Source organism: Heptranchias perlo, chromosome 39, assembly GCF_035084215.1.
Source record: "Heptranchias perlo isolate sHepPer1 chromosome 39, sHepPer1.hap1, whole genome shotgun sequence".
Taxonomy (NCBI): domain Eukaryota; kingdom Metazoa; phylum Chordata; class Chondrichthyes; order Hexanchiformes; family Hexanchidae; genus Heptranchias; species Heptranchias perlo.
The window spans coordinates 10,179,974-10,200,549 of NC_090363.1; the positions used below are offsets into that span (position 1 = coordinate 10,179,974).

Here is a 20,576-nt window from a genome sequence, read left to right on the forward strand (position 1 = left end):
GTTCCATAAACACTCAAGAAGCTCGACACCACCCAGGATGAATCAGTCTGCTTGAACATCCACTCCTTCCACCACCGGTGTACCATGGCTGTAATGTGTACTGCCTACAGTATGCACTGCAGCAAGTCGTCAAGGCTTCTTCGGCAGCACCTAGAAGGGCAGGAACATGGGGATGCCATCACATCCAAGTTACATACCGTTCTGACATGAATATGTGTCGCCGTTTCTTCATCGTTGATGGGTGAAAATTTTGGAACTCCCCACCTAACAGCACTGTGGGAGGACCTTCATGGCATGGTCTGCTCCGGGTTAAGAAGAAGGCCCATCACCACCTTCTCAAGGGCAACTATGGATGGGTTATGAAGCCAGCCATGCCAACGATGCACATATCCTGAGAATGAATTTTAAAATACTAATAGAGGGTGACAGATAAGTGACTGAGGACAATAAGTGATACAGAGAGACACCTGCAGAGGGAGGTAGAAAAAGGTGTTCATTAGAACACATTTAGACACAGAAAGAGAAAAGTTTAATAAAGGTAGTGCTTACGATGACACCCACTGCAATGAGGTGACACAATGCAGCAAGATAAAGACATTGGGACCATTCTGTGTAAAATAAATGGACAATAAAACCAGCCTGATAGAAAAATGAATCCACATTAACGTGCAGCAACATAGATAAATACTGATTAAAGCCCACCGAATAAACCCCTGGGACATGAACACAGCAACTCCAGAATACACAATATTACAAGGGACAATGTAAATGGTTTGGGATTGAGTCTGAGCAAATAGTTAGGGAGGGGATGATGTTGGCGATATGTATACAGTTTTCATGAGAGTTAAGTAGGATGACTGTGTTTGTCAGTATTCAATTGGACAAATTTGAGGCCCATCTGTCATATAATATCTGATAGGCAGTCTGATTAAACAGAAGTGCTTTGAGAATCAAGGGGGTGCTGGTAGAGGGGTGAATCTGAGTGGTGTCAACAAACAGATGGAAACCGAACCCTTGTCTACAGCTAATATCTCTGAGGAACCAAGAAAAGGATCAGGGGAAATCTGGAGGCGATGTGAAATGAGATGAGAAGTTTCACTACAGATGTGCTCCCTAAGATTGTAACGATAGGATAAATCCTTCCCAAACACACCACGCTCAGAGATTCTCAAGTGGACGACGACAGTATTTGCAACACAACTGGAAACCGACATAATTGGATTCCTGGGGCCCGGAAATTGTTAGACAGCGTGACTCCGCTCCCCAACCCCCCGCACCCACTCCCCACCTCTCCAAGTTCCATCCTCAACGTCTCGTTTCAAGATATATTCATGTTAGGGAGCTTTATGGCTCCTTGTCATGAAGCAGTATGATCTATAGAAGTCTCCAAGCTTCTGTCATCAAGGGCAATCGGCGAATTCTATCCCGTAGAAAGAACATCGCGGGATGTACTCGGGTGGAATGTGAAATGATGATGAGCTCTGTCCATCCAGTAATTAATGGTGAGCGACACTCTGCAAATTGCCAACTTCCTGTCAATCTCACTCAGGCTGTTTGGGGAAAGATAAAGAAAACTTATAGCAGTTCAGTAGTTGCTGGTCTTCTCCGCTTGCAGCCGAGGAATCTTCTTGTTCCAGTATAGAGAGAGCTTTACTCTGTATCTGCCTTGTGCTTTATTTGCAATGATTCATGTGGAGTCTGGATGTTCGAATAAAATCTGCTCCATTTCCTTGAATTTTTCACATCACACCTTGAACATAAAACATTCTCATATTTCCGATGAGGAATAACTTCTTGATCGCTTTTTTTGCACTGGTGAGCCTTGTTTTTTTTAATGTTTTATGTGCTTGGATCCCAAAAGTTGTGGTTCAATGTGTAGTACTCTCACCTCTGAATCAGAAGGTTGTGGGTTCAAGTCTCACATCAGGGACTTGGGCACAAAATCCAGGCTGACACTTCAGTGTAGGACTGAGGGAGTGCACCAGAGTCAGTGCTGTCTTTCAGATGAGACGTTAAACCAAGCCCCAGTCTGCCCTCTCAATTGGATGTAAAAGAGCAGGGGGCGTTCTCCCTGGTGTCCTGGCCAACATTTATCCCTCAACCAACATCACTAAAAAACAGATTATCTGGTCGTTATCACATTGCTGTTTGTGGGATCTTGCTGAGTGCAAATTGTCTGCCGTGTTTCCTACACTTTAAACATTGGCTGTAAAACACTTTGAGGCATCCTGAAATGGTGAAAGGCGCTATATAAATACAACTCCTTTCTTTTCTTTAAAAATAATTTAGTTGATCAACCCAGCGCAGCATTTCCCATTTTGATTTTGAATATGATTCTTCATCGAATGGTTTCGAAAATGATTCAACGGTTTTTGCCTCCACTGCTCCATTCTTTTTATTCATTCATGGGATGTGGGTGTCGCTGGCAAGGCCAGCATTTATTGCCCATCCCTAATTGCCCTTGAGAAGGTGGTGGTGAGCCGCCTTCTTAAACCGCTGCAGTCCGTGTGGTGCATTGGGGAGACCATTCCTTGTATTAATCAGTCATTAACTGAAGTCCAATTTACTGATACTAGTGCTAAATTTGCATTTTAATAGCTTGAAGCTGCAGCCCTATGCTACACAATATAGGCTGACACTCCCAGTGCAGTACTGAGGGAGAACTGCACTTTTGGAGGTGCCGTTTTTCAAATGAGACGTTAAACCGAGGCCCCGTCTGCCCTCTCAGGTAGACATAAAAAATCGCATTGTACTATTTCAGAGAAGAACAAGGAGTTCTCCCCAGTGTCCTGGGCCAATATTTATCCCTCAACCAACATCACTAAAAAACAGATTATCTGGTCACATTTATGTTTGTGGGATCTTGCTGTGCACAAGTTGGTTGCAGCGTTTTCTACATTACTACAGTGACCCCACTTCAAAAAAAGTATTTTATTGGCTGTAAAGTGCATTGGGACGTCCTGAAGACCTGAAAGGCTCTATATAAATGCAAGTCTTTCTTTTCTATTTACTCTGTAATTTTACTTTAAGGTAATATTTGGATTTACCTTCTCCGTCCCATTAACTATCGTTACACACCGGTGGTACAGTACCAGGAGGGAGTGGATCTTTCCCTTTTACCCACGTACAGTACGTAATGTTGGACATCATGATAGAAATGGAACATTTTGCATGATTGCATTGCATACACAATCTATGAAACAGACAATTTCTTTCAAATCAGCATTGATCTCTCCTCTCCCCTCCTCCTTTTTCCATCTTCATTTCCCAGACTGAGTAAAATACCCGTTTGTCTCTCAGTCTGATGATGGGTGCACACCCAAACTTCATCAAATGTTTTTTCTTTGTAAACGTGATACACTTTCATCCAGATGTGAACAGCACTTCCAGGGACTCTGGAGTGATCTCAGACTGGGAACCGGGGCTGGATCCACCCACAGAAACATGACACCAGCAGTTTGAATCAGGAAGGACTGAAACTGATCACAGCTTCCAGACAGCTCCTTGACATTTGTGGCACTTTGTCTTTTAGGGTGAGCGGCTACAATCATTAACACAATTCAGTTTATGGATCTATATCTTACACCGTGATTCATCAGACGGTTTGTAGTCTGAAGGTGTTCGGGAGCCCAGTAACATCGAAGGTAAAAGCACCTTGGCAACGGGCAGTTGAAAAAACTGTCTGCAATCACCAAGCATTGTTCTGTGAATTATAAATGCGATTTCATTTCGAGGATTTCATTTCGTTCACCTGAGGAAGGAGGAAGCCTCCGAAAGCTTGTGAATTTAAAATAAAATTGCTGGACTATAACTTGGTGTTGTAAAATTGTTTACAGTTTGAATCAGGAAGTGCTGAGTGTGAACATGGCTTCCAGACGGCAGGCAGAGAGTTGGACCGAGGAGGCAATTTGTCCCATCTGTCTCGGTTTCTTCACTGATCCGGTTATACTGGAGTGTGGGCACAACTTCTGCCGCTCCTGTATCGCACAGTGTTGGGAACCGAAGGTAACAAACTCCTGCCCGGAATGTAGAGAGGAGTTTCCGGAAAGAAATTTCAGGGTCAATCGGGCCTTAGCGAATCTGGCCGAGAAAGCTCGAAAATTAAAGTTGAATCCGAAAGAGAAGGAAAGTAAACTTCACTGTGAGGAACATCAGGAAGAAGTGAAGCTGTTTTGTGAAACTGATGAGAAACTGATCTGTTACACTTGTAGAGATGCGCGGGAACACAGAGACCACCGCTTCATGCCGATTAAAGAAGCTGTTGAAATGTACAAGGTAAAAGGGAACAGATTTGATCACCTGATTGTTTTATCACATTTTCATGGTCGAACACTTTCATTCTGTGATTTTTTCTCCCAATCCCAGGATCAGCTGAAACCTTCCTTAGATTCTCTCACAGAGAAGAAAACAGCGGTTCTGAAAACTAAACTGAAACAGAAGCAGCAGATTTCCAAAGTTAGGGTGAGTTCTCCCTGTGCTGATTCTCTGCGATCTCGGTTAGTTTTGTTCCTTTATTGCGGTACGTTATTTTTCACATTTCATTTTGTAGGAACAGTCGAGCAGTCTGCAGACCCGCATCACATCCGAGTTCACTAAAATGCACGAGATTCTCACTGAGAAAGAGCAGAGTTTAATCAGAGGTCTCAGGGAACAAGAGGAGAGGATTCTAGAAACAATGGAGGAAAATCTTCAAGAAATTCAAGAGAATTTAAATTCTATTTAGGAAAAGCTCTCAAAGTTGCAAAAACAGATGGAGGAAAAAGACGGACAGATATTTCTGACGATGAGGATTATATTTCAGTTTAGTTTAGTGGAAGTGCACAGTCAGAAAATGACCATTGCAAATTTTGAAATAAATGCAGCATTTCCCCAATAATTCAGAACTGAATGAAATCGATCAATTATTTTTTGTCTATTCCAAGGCGAATCTGCTACTGTAATCGGCCTTGCACAATATCTACAGAATCCCGGGAATACCTGCAGCCACCCTGGGAACGCTTTGCTGTGATCTTGTCACTTAGCTTGTAATTATTTCTATGTTATCCAAGAGTTTAATATTCCCCTGAAACTCACATAGACAGACTGGTGAAATGGACAGACACATGGCAGATCAAATTTAACACAGAGAAGTGTGAAGTAATGCATTTAAGTAGGAAGAATGAGGAGAGGCAATATAAACAAAATGGTACAATTTTCAAGTGGATGCGGGAACAGAGAGACCTGGGGGTGCACAAACACAAATCTTTGAAGGTGGCAGGATAAGTTGAGAAGGCTGTTAAAAAAGCATATTGATTCCTAGGCTTGATTAATAGAGGCATCGAGTACAAAAGCAAGGAAGTTATGCTAAACTTTTATAAAACACTGGTTAGCCCTCAGCTGGAGTATTGTGTTCAATTCTGGGCACCACACTTTAGGAAGGATGTCTAGGCCTTAGAGAGGGTGTGGAAGAGAATAGTACCAAGGATGAGAGACTTCAGTTATGTGGAGAGACTGGAGAAGCTGGGGTTGTCATGAATCATGAAGGGTTTTGATAGAGTAAATAAGAAGAAACTGTTTCCAGTGGCAGAAGTGTTGGTAACTGGGGACACAGATTTAAGGTGATTGACAAAAGAGCCAGAGGCGACATGAGGAAACATTTTTTTATGCAGCGAGTTGTAATGATCTGGAATGCACTGCCTGAAAGGGTGGTGGAAGCAGATTCAATAGTATCTTTCAAAAGGGAATTGGACAAACACTTGAAGGGAACAAATTTACAGGACTATGGGGAAAGAGCAGGGGAATAGGACTAATCGGATAGCTCTTTCAAAGAGCCGGCAGAAGCACGATGGGCCAATTGGCCTCCTCCTGTGCTGTACCTACTGTGATAATATGTACTTATCTAGCTTCCCCTTAGAAGTATCTGTTCTATTCACCTCAACTATTCCCTGTGGTAGCGAGTTCCATATTCTAACCACTCTCTGGGTAGAGAAGTTTCTCCTGAATTCCTTATTGGATTTATTAGTGACTATCTTACATTTATGGTCACCAGTTTTGGACTCCCCCACAAGTGGAAACATCTTCTCTATGTCTACCCTATCAAACCCTTTCATAATTTTAAAGACCTCTTACAGGTCACCTCTCAGACATTTTTCTAGAGAAAAGAGCCCCAGCCTGTTCAGTCTTTCCTGATAGGTATAACCTCTCAGTTCTGGGATCATCCATGTAAATCCTTTTTGCACTTTCTCCAGTGCTTCTATATCCTTTTTGTAATATCATCTTTTTATCCGTGTGTCGGCAGCAGTGAGAATTCAGTATTATCAGCAGCTTGTGACAATTTGGGTGCAATTTCTGCTGTCTGGATATTGACGGTCAGTCTCTGTCAACTCAGATTTGTATTTTATTTATTTCAGGAGGAAAGTTGTCTGAAGAGGAGGTAGGATATGCTCTTTACTGAAACTCTGCACAGTTTGGGAAAATAACTCAGAAAAGTGTTTTTGGTCAATTTATAACCAACTGTTTGATATTTGCAGGATTAGCCAGGATGGTCATTTACTGTCTTTAGCAGATGCCGCCCTGTCTATTGAAAAATTCAATGGCCCTTTACAGTACACAGCGTGGAGAGAAATGATTGATGCCATTAACCCCGGTAAAATTCATATAGGTTCCTTTGTCCTGATTTATAACTCATTTTTTTGTATAGATTATATCAAAGAGAGTATCTTTAAGCACTAAGTAATTCCAAAGCATCGCAATTAAAACCGGCCGAGTGGAATTAAAGTGTTTTCATGCACCACATCCACCTTCTAAATGCATCGCCTTCAACTAGTCAGCTGAAAATTTCAGTTCTCCCAACATGACCAATACAGGAAGCCTCAGATGAACCACTGCCTCCAGAAGCCTGCAATACTTTGCAGAATTCAGCAAGAGGCAACCACTAACCCCTCCCCCCTCCCAACTAAAACTTTCCTCCTCTACAATACGGCATCCTCCTGATGTATCTCCACCTTGTGTGCCACACTCATGTCCATGACCAAGTTTGGGAGAGGAAGCTTGAGGAAGCCTGGGAACGAGGCTTTGTCTGCCGGCTGAGGGAGGAGGAGGGTTGAGGAGCATGGAGTCAGCTGGTGATCACTGTGAACATGGGGAGCAAGCACTGGATTGCAATCCACTGCCTGAAAGTATCACCAAACCGTATTCATTTCTCTTGAGGAAATATTCCACTCGCCCTAGACAAATGCCTTTTATGCATCCAGGGAGAGTATCAGGGTAGAGATATGACAGTGGGGCATCACACTGAATAGCCGCTGGTGTTATACCTCCACATGCGGCCCAGTGTGAAGCCTATTTGTTTGCATGGACCTGGCCGGAGATGTCTGGCGGTTAAGATCTTGGCCGATATTTTCCAGTCAACATTGAGGAGGGATTTAGTTTTCTACAATGAGCACTGGGAGACGATCTTTCTGTTCAAATGGATTAACATGATTGTGACTCAGTCAAGTGTGTCTTTGTCCTTGTCTCAAGCACACGGTGTAGGTGTTTCAGTAGGAGGAGAGTAAACTCCACGATTAGGTCCTTGTAAAACTCGCTTGGGGAGCTATTAGTTGGTGTGGGGCCAGGTCACTACTTTGTCCCCAAATTACTCCGGCTGCTTGTCCTCATGCCCTGTGTCCACTGGGAGCTATTCCCATTGGGAGTCAAGAGCACAGTTCAGGTCTCCACTCATGTTTACTGTGCTGTCCATACGTAGGGCGAGTGTGAGGAATGTTGATGTGGGGAATGCGGGGACTCCTCATTCGGGACACAGAACTGAAGCATCACTTTGGGTTCTCCTGTTACTCGAATTTCATTAGGATGGAGCGGCCTCCATCTCCAGGAATGTGTATCTCCAGAGTAATGGGGAGGTTCCTGTTGATTAGTGTGACTACCCTCTGCTCTTGGCTGAGTAGAAGGCGACCAGCATTTGTCCCACCCACTCACTCATAAACCTGGTGCGTTGTGTTCTGAGGGTGGAGAGGAGGGTCTCTTGTAGAAATGCCACTTCCACCTCTCCTTTTATGTAGATCCGTTTTGTTTTGCCTGATCATATGTTGGAGTCTGTTGAGTTTCCTGGATATAATTTTGTTGATGGGCTGTATTCGGGCTGACGTCCGTTTGTTATGTCCAGGGTGTTTTTTCTGTTAGGGGGCGAGTTTTTCTGAATCTGGGGGCTGCCCGGTTGTTCCAGTTTATCTCGAGTTCCGGGTCAGGCTTTTGGACACATTGAGTTGTGGGCCGCAGCTTCTTTATCACATTGCTTTTCTGCTTTTCCCCTTGAACTCTTTATTCGCTCCCTTCTTTACTGTTTGCCCCGCCTTAGCTCTTTCCCTCCCTCCCTCTGCGGGATCTGTTCTTGTCCCATTCTCTCTGTTCTCGTCTCTCTTCCCTTCTGCAGCAGTTCCCCTACGTACCTTTCCTCTCTTTTTATTCTTTTTCTTCCATTCTTTCTTTCCCTCTGGTGTCTGTGTTTCCCCCACTCTTCCCTCATCGATCGCGCTGATTGGTGACGTGGGGGTATCAGGGGTAACATCTCCGGGCCGAGATTGTGCCTCCAGGCCATATCGGAGCCTCTTGGTACCGGATCCCTGTGTATTTCTATAGGACTGGGGTCACTCTGCAGGGGCTGAGAACTGCAGGGGACTGGGATGGGGGAGGGCCGCAGGGTGCCTTGTAGTGGGTCGGTGTTGAAGCAGAGCACCAGGGGCTGAAGAAATGTGCTCCATGTCCCCGCTCAGCTCTTACTGGTTTGGAAGTCAGAGCAACCCCAGGAACATAAACCCCCAGGTGGGAACAGATTCCAATAACAGAACCTGGAGTCCTTTAAAATCACCAGAGGTACTGGGAGTCCCCCGAGTGGGCACTTTAAACAGGAAAGTGTTTGAATAAATCACAGCAAGAAACAAACTCACTGACTGTTATTTTAACCTTCCCCCAGCTCCAGCCTCTCTGACTCTGGATCCGAACACAGCGAATCCATGGCTCATTGTGTCTGAGGACCGGACCAGCGTGAGAGTCGGAAACAAACGGCAGCCGCTCCCTGACACCCCGGAGAGGTTTGATGGCTGGGCCTGTGTGCTGGGATCGGAGGGATTCACATCAGGGAGACACTACTGGGAGGTGGAGAACAAGACTTGGTGGAGTGTGGGAGTGGCCCGAGAGTCTGTTAACAGGAAAGGGGAGATTAACCCAAGACCTGAGTCCGGATACTGGATTGTGCGGCTGGATCGTGGAAGTGGCTTTGTTGCCGCCACCTCCCCCTATGACACCCCCCTCACCCCGAGTGTGAAGCCCCGGATGCTCGGGGTGTACCTGGACTATGAGGGTGGACAGGTGTCATTTTACAATGCAGATAACATGTCCCATCTCCACACTTTCACCCACACTTTCACTGAGAGAATTTTTCCGATCTTCCATCCTGGATGGAGTTATGTTGGCAGGAAAAACTCAGCGCCACTGATAATCTGCAGGGTTAAAGGTCACTAACAGGTCCATCCCATAATTCCTCTCCACCCACCTGCCTCCTGCCAGCTGCAAACTGCTGGGCGTCGGTCTCAGTCACAGGTGGTGTGGATGGCCCAAATGTCTCCTGAGGTCAGGGCGGGTACAACCGAGTGACAATGTCTTGTTGGTGATATTTGTTTGTTTAATCGGTGCAGTGGAACAAACTCATGGCAACTGCTCCAGACACTCCTGTAAAATTAAATAAAATAACCTCAAGAACATCGAGAATCATCGGGGCGCAGAGACAGAGGAGAATTAAAACATGGGCAGTGCTCCCTCAGTACTGCACTGAAATGTCAGCCTGGATTATGTGCTCAAGTCTGTGGAGTGGAAGAGAGGCAAGAGTGTTCCCACTGAGTGAAGGCTGTCAGTGAGTCAAGGCACACTCCGTGAATGGTGCTGAAATAGCTGAGGAGAAAGCTGAAAGAGACCGAGGAGAGTAAACGCAATGTTAATTCTGGCCAATCAATGCAGAGCAGCAATCAACAAGGTAATGGGATGTTGAACTACCCGATATCTTGAGGGGGCAACCAGAGCGGCTGTAGCAAAGGCTGCTTTTGGGAAGTCTGGAGGAGCGCTCCTGCTGCTCCCGGTCCCACAGTAATGATGGGGAACTTTTCTTTGGGATACCCTTTGGCCTGGCTACCAGATGATAGTGCTTGGAGTGTGCACGGTACACACTCTGCGCAGTTCAGTCAAAAAATGTTAACTGGGTTGTGTGTATATCTAGAGAAGCTTCGGTTGTTCTCCTAAGAGTCGAGAAAGTTAAGGGGAGGTGTTCAAAATCATGAAGGGTTTTGATAGAGTAAATAAGGAGAAACCGTTTCCAGTGACAGGAGGGTTGGTAACCAGAGGACACAGATATAAGGTAATTGGCAAAAGATCCAGAGGTAAAACGGGGAGAATTTTTTTAACGTAGCAAGTTGTTATGATCAGGAATTCTCTGCCTGAAAGGAAATTGGATAAATACCCAAAGGGGAAACATTTGCAGGGCTATGGGGAGTGTGCAGGGAAGCGGGACTAATTGGATAGCTCTTTCAAATAACCAGCACTGCATGATGGGCCGAATGGCCTCCTGTGCTGTATGATTCTATGGGACGCTGATTTGCATTTTAAATGGCCCTACCACCTGACTCCGAGTTGCACCGTCCAAGCAGCGGTCGGTCCGCGGAAATAGTGTGAATGTCTGTGGTTTATTAGATTAGAAGGCAACTGATCAGAACTGGAGGTAATGGGTGTTCTTTTTGTAAGTTTTATGTAACTCAGTAATTTAACCACATTTTTATTTTCCAATTTTATTATGCCAAATATGGCATATTAACAAAGTTAGGTGCCATGATTATATGTTGCTTGGGAAATAAAACTTTAAATCCCAAATATTGAAAAATATGACTCCATTTCTCCACAAGGGCCACGAATTTGGCTGATTGAAGCTGCCTGGTGGTACACAGGTCGTTCATCACCTGTGGAAGGAGAAAACAGGTTAACATTTTGGGTATACACCCTACATCGGAACTGGGAACTGAAAGATCAGCAAAGGCCTCTGTAGGACTGGGAGAAAAGGAGGGGGAGAGAAGAAACAAATGGTAGGAGGAATAAGGAGGCCACTTACTCCTTGGAAAATAAGAGTCCAAATGGGTAGAGAAGCAAAGGGATCACGGGGTACAGATTCAAAATCATTAAAAATAGCAACCCAAGTTGACAAGGCCATAAAAAGTGCAAACAAGCACTGGGGTTCACTTCTGGAGGAACAGAATTAAAAAGCAGGGAAGTTATGATAAATTTGTATAGAATCTTGGTTAGACCACACTTGGAGAACTGAGAGGTAAAACGTAGCAGGAAAGATTGAACAGACTGGGGATCTTTTCTCTGGAAAAGAGGCTGAGAGATGACTTGTCTTTGAAATTATGAAGGGGTTTGATAGGGTAGACGTTGAGAAGGATGTGCAGATAGGGTTAGATGAATTAGGGTGTGACTTGAGGCTCGTGTGGAGCATAAACACGAGCATAGATGGGCCGAATGGCCTGCTTCTGTGCAAAATTTCCATGTAAATTGATGTTAAAAAAAAAGTAGATGCTGAATTGTAGAGAGGAAGTTACTGGGTAGACAGAGCTGTAAAGTGCAGGAACCTGGCTACCTTCTTGGCTGTAATGTTGCTCCACGGGTGGAATTCAGCCCTGCATCGCCGGGTTTGAGATGGATTCCAGCCGTCCGGGACTTCACTTCCACGTGTCGAGGACCGTGAGTTTCAGCAGCTCTTAGACCAGGGGGTGTCCAACACACGGTTTCATCAGCATCTGATTCCACCATCATACGTTCACCCATTATCCACCTTTCCCCTTCACTGGAGCTGGTTTCTCCACCATGACCATTCCCCCTTCACCCATTAGTCACCTTTCCCCTTCACTAGACCTGGTTTCACCACCCAGACCATTCCCCCTTCACCCATTACCCACCTTTCCCCTTCACTAGACCTGGTTTCTCCACCATGACCATTCCCCCTTCACCCATTACCCACCTTTCCCCTTCACTAGACCTGGTTTCACCACCCAGACCATTCCCCCTTCACCCATTACCCGGCTTTCTCCTTCACTAGACCTAGTTTCTCCACCCAGACCATTCCCCCTTCACCCATTACCCGCCTTTCCCCTTCTCTAGACCTGGTTTCTCCACCATGACCACTCCCCCTTCACCCAATATCCGCCTTTCCCCTTCACTGGAGCTGGTTTCTCCACAATGACCACTCCCCCTTCACCCATTACCCACCTTTCTCTTTCACTGGAGCTGGTTTCTCCACAATGACCATTCCCCCTTCACCCATTACCCACCTTTCCCCTTCACTGGACCTGGTTTCTCCACAATGAGCACTCCCCCTTCACCCATTACCCACCTTTCCCCTTCACTGGAGCTGGTTTCTCCACAATGAGCACTCCCCCTTCACCCATTACCCACCTTTCCCCTTCACTGGAGCTGGTTTCTCCACAATGAGCACTCCCCCTTCACCCATTACCCACCTTTCTCTTTCACTGGAGCTGGTTTCTCCACAATGACCATTCCCCCTTCACCCATTACCCACCTTTCTCTTTCACTAGACCTGGTTTCTCCACAATGACCACTCCCCCTTCACCCATTACCCGCCTTTCTCTTTCACTAGACCTGGTTTCTCCACAATGAGCACTCCCCCTTCACCCATTACCCACCTTTCTCTTTCACTGGAGCTGGTTTCTTCACAATGACCACTCCCCCTTCACCCATTACCCGCCTTTCTCTTTCACTAGACCTGGTTTCTCCACAATGAGCACTCCCCCTTCACCCATTACCCGCCTTTCCTCTTCACTGGACCTGGTTTCTCCACCATGACCATTCCCCAGACTTCCCCAATGGGCCGCCACCTTCAATCACCCTTAGATCAGAGGGCCCGATCCCCGCCCCTGGAACAGTTCCATCCAGCCCTCCGACTCTCCCTCAGAGGCGGACTGACTGTGGGGAAATTTACCCGAGTGCTCCCCCGGACCCTCGCCCGATCAACCCGGAGCCCTGGAACTTTCTAAAGCCGCTCTTACCCCGCGGCTCGGGGGCGGGTCTCCACACGCACCACGTGCTCGCCGATCCTCCAATCACAGCCTGACCTTTCATCCCGCCCTCTCCGGCCGCTCGCGCTGTGTCGGTTGGGCTTTGAACGCTCGGCCCCTCCCCCCCCCTCGTGCTCGCCGATCCTCCAATCACAGCCTGACCTTTCATCCCGCCCTCTCCGGCCGCTCGCGCTGTGTCGGTTGGGCTTTGAACGCTCGGCCCCTCCCCCCCTCGTGCTCGCCGATCCTCCAATCACAGCCTGACCTTTCATCCCGCCCTCTCCGGCCGCTCGCGCTGTGTCGGTTGGGCTTTGAACGCTCGGCCCCTCCCCCCCTCGTGCTCGCCGATCCTCCAATCACAGCCTCACCTTTTCCCGCTCTCTCTCCGGCCACTCGCGCTGTGACCGTTGCGGTTTTGATTCCCCGCTCGCGCCCGTCCATCCGCCGCCTTCACTCACTCACTCTCTCTGCAGCGGGGCGTCGCGCTCCTCCGCTCTGCAGTTAAATACCGTCTATAATGAGACATATCTGATCGTAGAAGATGGAGCAGGGAATTGCAAAAGCAGAGGGGGTTCGACGGGGAGAGGTTCAGCTTCGCCCCACGTTAAAAGGAGCAAAAACACGAAGGCGGGGGAAAAAGAAAGAGCTGAGAAAAAAGCTGGTTGACTGCAAGCGTTCTGGGATGAGGAGGTGATGACAGTGAGCTTCCTGTCTGAGACCAAATCCATGGAGCACGTACACCAAGGGATCAAATCCAGGGAACTCTCACACCGTGAGACCAAATCCAGGGACCACTTACCTCGAGAGATCAAATCCAGGGACCACTTACACGGAGAGACCAAATCCAGGGACCACTTACACCGAGAGCAAATCCAGGGACCACTTACACCAAGAGAGCAAATCCATGGACCACTTACACCGAGAGATCAAATCCAGGGACCACTTACACCGAGAGATCAAATCCAAGGACCACTTACACCAAGAGAGCAAATCCAGGGATCACTTACACCAAGAGACCAAATCCAGGGACCACTTATGCTGAGAGACCAAATCCAGGGACCACTCACACCGAGAGACCAAATCCAGGGACCACTTACACCAAGTGACCAAATCCAGGGACCACTTACACCAAGAGACCAAATCCAGGGACCACTTATGCTGAGAGACCAAATCCAGGGACCACTCACACCGAGAGACCAAATCCAGGGACCACTTACACCAAGTGACCAAATCCAGGGACCACTTACACCGAGAGACCAAATCCAGGGACCACTTACACCAAGAGACCAAATCCAGGGACCACTTACACCAAGAGACCAAATCCAGGGACCACTTATGCTGAGAGACCAAATCCAGGGACCACTCACACCGAGAGACCAAATCCAGGGACCACTTACACCAAGTGACCAAATCCAGGGACCACTTACACCGAGAGACCAAATCCAGGGACCACTTACACCAAGAGACCAAATCCAGGGACCACTTACACCAAGAGACCAAATCCAGGGACCACTTACACCAAGTGACCAAATCCAGGGACCACTTACACCAAGAGAGAAAATCCAGGGACCGCTTACACTGAGAGATCAAATCCAGGGACCACTTACACCGAGAGACCAAATCCAGGGACCACTTACACCAAGAGACCAAATCCAGGGACCACTTACACCAAGAGAGAAAATCCAGGGACCACTTACACCAAGTGACCAAATCCAGGGACCACTTACACCGAGAGACCAAATCCAGGGACCACTTACACCAAGTGACCAAATCCAGGGACCACTTACACCGAGAGATCAAATCCAGGGACCACTTACACCAAGAGAGAAAATCCAGGGACCACTTACACCAAGTGACCAAATCCAGGGACCACTTACATCGAGAGACCAAATCCAGGGACCACTTACGCTGAGAGAGCAAATCCAGGGACCACTTACACCAAGTGACCAAATCCAGGGACCACTTACACCAAGTGACCAAATCCAGGGACCACTTACACCGAGAGAGCAAATCCAGGGACCACTTACACCAAGAGACCAAATCCAGGGACCACTTACACCGAGAGACCAAATCCAGGGACCACTTACACCAAGAGACCAAATCCAGGGACCACTTACACCGAGAGACCAAATCCAGGGACCACTTACACCAAGTGACCAAATCCAGGGACCACTTACACCAAGAGACCAAATCCAGGGACCACTTACACCAAGTGACCAAATCCAGGGACCACTTACACCGAGAGACCAAATCCAGGGACCACTTACACCAAGTGACCAAATCCAGGGACCACTTACACCGAGAGACCAAATCCAGGGACCACTTACACTGAGAGACCAAATCCAGGGACCACTTACACCAAGAGAGCAAATCCAGGGACCACATACACCAAGAGACCAAATCCAGGGACCACTTACACCAAGTGACCAAATCCAGGGACCACTTACACCAAGTGACCAAATCCAGGGACCACTTACACCGAGAGACCAAATCCAGGAACCATTTACACCAAGAGAGCAAATCCAGGAACCACTTACACCAAGAGACCAAATCCAGGGACCACTTACACCGAGAGACCAAATCCAGGGACCACTTACACCAAGTGACCAAATCCAGGGACCACTTACACCGAGAGACCAAATCCAGGGACCACTTACACCAAGAGACCAAATCCAGGGACCACTTACACCGAGAGACCAAATCCAGGGACCACTTACACCAAGAGAGCAAATCCAGGGACCACTTACACCAAGTGACCAAATCCAGGGACCACTTACACCAAGAGACCAAATCCAGGGACCACTTACACCAAGAGAGCAAATCCAGGGACCACTTACACCAAGTGACCAAATCCAGGGACCACTTACACCAAGAGACCAAATCCAGGGACCACTTACACCAAGAGACCAAATCCAGGGACCACTTACACCAAGTGACCAAATCCAGGGACCACTTACACCAAGAGACCAAATCCAGGGACCAATTACACCAAGTGACCAAATCCAGAGACTACTTACACCAAGAGACCAAATCCAGGGACCACTTACACCGAGAGACCAAATCCAAGGACCACTTACACCAAGTGACCAAATCCAGGGACTACTTACACCAAGTGACCAAATCCAGGGACCACTTACACCAAGAGACCAAATCCAGGGACTACTTACACCAAGTGACCAAATCCAGGGACCACTTACACCGAGAGACCAAATCCAAGGACCACTTACACCAAGAGACCAAATCCAGGGACCACTTACACCGAGACCAAATCCAGGGACCACTTACACCAAGTGACCAAATCCAGGGACCACTTACACCGAGAGACCAAATCCAGGGACCACTTACACCAAGAGAGCAAATCCAGGGACCACTTACACCAAGTGACCAAATCCAGGGACCACTTACACCAAGAGACCAAATCCAGGGACCACTTACACCAAGAGAGCAAATCCAGGGACCACTTACACCAAGTGACCAAATCCAGGGACCACTTACACCAAGAGACCAAATCCAGGGACCACTTACACCAAGAGACCAAATCCAGGGACCACTTACACCAAGTGACCAAATCCAGGGACCACTTACACCAAGTGACCAAATCCAGGGACCACTTACACCAAGAGACCAAATCCAGGGACCAATTACACCAAGTGACCAAATCCAGGGACTACTTACACCAAGAGACCAAATCCAGGGACCACTTACACCGAGAGACCAAATCCAAGGACCACTTACACCAAGTGACCAAATCCAGGGACCACTTACACCAAGTGACCAAATCCAGGGACCACTTACACCGAGAGACCAAATCCAAGGACCACTTACACCAAGAGACCAAATCCAGGGACCACTTACACCAAGTGACCAAATCCAGGGACCACTTACACCGAGAGACCAAATCCAAGGACCACTTACACCAAGAGACCAAATCCAGGGACCACTTACACCAAGTGACCAAATCCAGGGACCACTTACACCGAGAGACCAAATCCAAGGACCACTTACACCGAGAGAGCAAATCCAGGGACCACTTACACCAAGTGACCAAATCCAGGGACTACTTACACCAAGAGAGACCAAATCCAGGGACCACTTACACCAAGTGACCAAATCCAGGGACCACTTACACCGAGAGACCAAATCCAAGGACCACTTACACCGAGAGAGCAAATCCAGGGACCACTTACACCAAGTGACCAAATCCAGGGACTACTTACACCGAGAGACCAAATCCAGGGACCACTTACACCAAGTGACCAAATCCAGGGACCACTTACACCAAGTGACCAAATCCAGGGACCACTTACACCAAGTGACCAAATCCAGGGACTACTTACACCGAGACCAAATCCAGGGACCACTTACACCAAGTGACCAAATCCAGGGACCACTTACACCAAGAGACCAAATCCAGGGACCACTTACACCAAGAGACCAAATCCAGGGACCACTTACACCAAGTGACCAAATCCAGGGACCACTTACACCGAGAGACCAAATCCAGGGACCACTTACACCAAGAGACCAAATCCAGGGACCACTTACACCAAGTGACCAAATCCAGGGACCACTTACACCGAGAGACCAAATCCAGGGACCACTTACACCGAGAGACCAAATCCAGGGACCACTTACACCAAGTGACCAAATCCAGGGACCACTTACACCGAGAGACCAAATCCAGGGACCACTTACACCAAGAGAGCAAATCCAGGGACCACTTACACCAAGTGACCAAATCCAGGGACTACTTACACCGAGAGCAAATCCAGGGACCACTTACACCAAGACTTTAAAATGGGAATCAGAGTGCCTCAGTATGGGGAATGGTCACGGTGGTGAAACCAGCTCTAGTGAAGGCAAGAGGTGGGTGATGGATGAAGGTATCACCGTGGAATCAGATGGCGACTGGTGGAACGTGATGACAGATTATTGTCAAAAGCCGTTTGCAGGCGGCCCGATGATTGGATGTAACCAGCGCAATGCCTGGACCCGCCAGTTCTTGTGGCAAAATCCAAAAGTCTACTATGCCTGATGTCGTTTTCTGTGAGAAATGTAGAGATCTGGAAAAGATTGGTGTCGGATCAGACCAATATATGAGTGTGTTCTGTGACTTGTCTGTGTCAGCTAAAGACATTATGTGAAAGTGGATGGGTCGGGTGACGGCGATGTCAATAGTGGATTCCATCCCTAACACCCTAACCACTAGCCCCAACACTTAACCAATAACCACTAGTTCTAAATTGTGCGGCCTCAATAGCGCAATGCAGGGCCGTGTTGTGGTGTCAGTAGTCATTGCGATGTCACCAATGATGCAGGTCGGCCACATTGTCAATAGTCAATCCGAGCGGGAAAAAAGGTCATGCAAAGAAACCCTGGAAAAAGCCCGAAGGGAGCTATTTTATCTGAACAGTAAAGGTTACAGAATAAAGCGTGCAGATTGCCATGGGAAGGAAGGGCTTCTCTTTACCCCTCCTCTTGCAGTTTTCCTCCCACCCCACTTTGGAGGACCCAGAGATACTGCTTGCAAGGTGTGTGTAGCAGAGAGCGTTATGTGCTTGTGGCTTAGAACTAATGATCACTGAGGCAGCCAGTTGCCCAGCCATTTGCTCCAAATGTTGATGCAATGGTTCAACTTAAGAGGTGCCAGGTATCAGGGAGCAACAGTAGCAGTAATTAAAATCTAAATGTAAGTAAGTACCAATATAGTTTGTCTTCATTTATTTCTATTTCAATAACTTTTGCTGAATGTGGCCCACGCCAAGTGCCAGTATATCGGACCATAGAAAAATGACACCCCTCCACTGAGACAAATCAGAAAAGAATCATCCTTTCCCTTACAGTGATACAGAGTAATGTGCAGACTTGCCCCTGCCTTTTTGAAACTGGCTACAGGTTCCCCCTTTAAAGAAAATCTCCGGCCTGCGCTGAATCTCAGCATAATGACTGGCCGGAGTCAGCATCCCTGGGGTAGGAAGGGTGTAAAGAAACTAGCCGTGGATTCTTTCCTTGATCACTACCCAGCAATGCCTGCTGGAAAATGCACTTGTGTGGGCATTGGGTGAAAACTGGATTGTGTTCAGCTGTGATGACTTCCCTAGTAGAATAGGATTTAAGAGGGGGGCAGCAATCGGGAGAGGGAGGGGTAGAAAGCGGTAGACGGAGGGGCAGTGATGGGGAGAGGGAGGGGTCAGTGATGGGGAGAGAGAGGGGGCAGTGATGGGGAGAGGGAGGGGGCAGTGATGGGGAGAGGGAGGGGGCAGTGATGGGGGGAGAGAGAGGGCAGTAATGGGGATTTGGAAGGGGCTGCTTTGGGGAGGCGGAGGGGTCAGTTATGGGAAGAGGGAGGGGGAAGTAATGGGGTGACGGAGGGGGCAGTAATGGGTGAGGGAGGGGCCAGTGATGGGGAGAGGGAGGGGGCATTTATGGGGAGAGGGAGGGGGCAGTGATTGTGAGAGGAAGGTGGCAGTGTTGGGGAGGGGGAGGTGCAGTTTTGGGTGCGGGAGGGGCATTGATGGGGAGAGGGGGGGCAGTGATGGGGAGAAGGAGGGAGCAGTGATGGGGAGAGGGAGGGAGCAGTGATGGGGAGAGGGAGGAAGCAGTGATGGGGAGAGGGAGGGTGCAGTAATGGGAAAGGGAGTGGTGATCAGGAGGAGGGTGAGTGAGGCTGACACGGTCTCTGCAGCGGAGTTGGGCGGATCACTCCTGCACAACCCGGCTGTACATTCAGGTAGTTATTTTTAGGACCCCTGGTTAAGCCACTTACAGACCAGGTTGAACTCAGCTGTCCCCGGTGCCAGCTGTGTTCAGGGCAGTCCAGTTTTACAAAGGGGCCTAAAAACAGGCCTTTAGGCCCCCTATTTCCATATGCAAAGGGTCTAATGCCTGTTTCAGGCCTGGGTCCTGGACACCACTTTTACTGCCTTTACCAATATGGCGGGCAGCACATTTTCAACGTGTAATGAGCGCCCGCTCTACATCTGCTTGACAGGCGCGGCAGCATCGAATTTCTAGGCCCACATGTTTCCCAGATGTTCTCCAACACTCGCCATCAGTATATACAATTGGTGAAAGTGTGTTCCAGAATACAATGAAGTGGATTTTAGTCTTTATCGCCTGGGTGTTAAATGCTATTTGGGCAGAACACTGAAAGGAAAATGTGAGGCAGAGGATTGTTTGCTGATAACAGAACCTGCCTGATTTCCCTTCCATTCAATTTAATAGAAATTCATCTTGTGATCTGCCCGACCAGATTTTCCTTTCTGCTCCCCGCCCAGGTGATGCCTAATGCCGGATGGTAATGACAAAAATCTACCCAATGTTGGACATGATGACAGAAATGGAACATTTTGCAAACACAATCTATGCAACGGAACAATTTCTTTCAAATCAGCGTTGATCTCTCCTCTCCCCTCCTCCTTTTTCCTTCTCCGTTTCCCAGCCTGAGTAAAATACCCGTTTGTCTCTCAGTCTGATGATGGGTGCACA

The 20,576-nt window shown here is 47.8% G+C and overlaps 1 pseudogene; it reads left to right on the forward strand.

The window, feature by feature from the left end:
* Window positions 1-3,627: 3,627 nt before the first annotated feature.
* On the forward strand, window positions 3,628-10,886 carry LOC137305225 (zinc-binding protein A33-like; annotated as a pseudogene).
* The last annotated feature ends 9,690 nt before the right edge of the window (window positions 10,887-20,576 follow it).